This window comes from Nematolebias whitei, chromosome 9 (genome assembly GCF_014905685.2).
Source record: "Nematolebias whitei isolate Nwh7 chromosome 9, NemWhi1, whole genome shotgun sequence".
In the NCBI taxonomy this organism is placed as follows: Eukaryota; Metazoa; Chordata; class Actinopteri; order Cyprinodontiformes; family Rivulidae; genus Nematolebias; species Nematolebias whitei.
The window spans coordinates 24,050,616-24,051,744 of NC_056506.1; positions in this window are offsets into that span (position 1 = coordinate 24,050,616).

Below are 1,129 nucleotides of genomic sequence, written 5' to 3' on the forward strand. Positions count from 1 at the left end.
CCCCCCCCCCCCCCCCCCCCCCGCCCCGACCCCAGATGGAGAATGGGGGTTTAAGGAAAACTGGAAGACCCAACTCCTCCCTCCCCCCACTCAAATAAGATGTTGATGCATGTTGTTATATAGTGCGTTTAAAATGGGGGGGATGAGGCGGCGACTGGCACAGACCCACCCCCTCCCCAGACAGCAGGCAGTGCCCGTTCACCTCCCCAACCCTTGCCCAGAACCCTAAATGTCTATATGCTACATATGAGAGTGGGCACAGGTCCCAGAGGTGAGAATGATTACACATCCCACCCCCTATATGCCACCGTGTGCCCACTCCAGACCTTATTTATGCATGTGTTGTGAGAATGTTATATGTGAGTGTCTAGGTTGTTTGATAAGATTGGGGCCCAGGTCTCCACAAACCACGGAGATGGAGGATTCTCTCCGCAGCTCAGTAGTGCACCTGAATCCCAAGGCCCTGCTTGAGTGGTGGTGGGATGGAGTGGGTGGAGAAAGACGTCGGGATAGGGAGGAACAACTGAGGTGGCAATGCCCTCCCAGGGGGCCAGCTCCCCCACTGACCCCGATAGGCACTCCCATTCTCTGAGATCTACCAGGGGGAGGGAGGCTCCAATGCATCCATCCAGGAGTAGGAGGCAGCCGCATCACCAGGGACCCAGGCCACAGACCGGCACATATCCCAGAGGACCGACCAGAACCCGGGCCAGCGACCCAACCCCCCACCAAGATCATCCAGACCCATAACCCTATCCCCAGCTCAACACCCTGCCCCCCAACCAAAGAAGCCATCAAACTCCAGCAACGACAATTAGCCAGGAGTGCCCGAACAGCCGCAGACAGTGCACCACGATGACCGAGAGCGCACTCCCACCCCAACAAAAGGACCGACCAGTCCACCACAGCAACACTCACAATGAGAGCACCCAATGCAAGGGAGGCTCACGCCTAGCATGCCCAGACACCCCCGGGCCAGTAGTGCAGAGCCACCCGAGCAAAAGCCCCCCCCCCCCACCACCACCACCACCACCACACACACACACACAGCCCTCCACAGTGCAGACCCCCAGCCAAGCACCAGACCACAGCCACAGCCAGGCAGGAAGACACCCAGGCTGAGTCCACC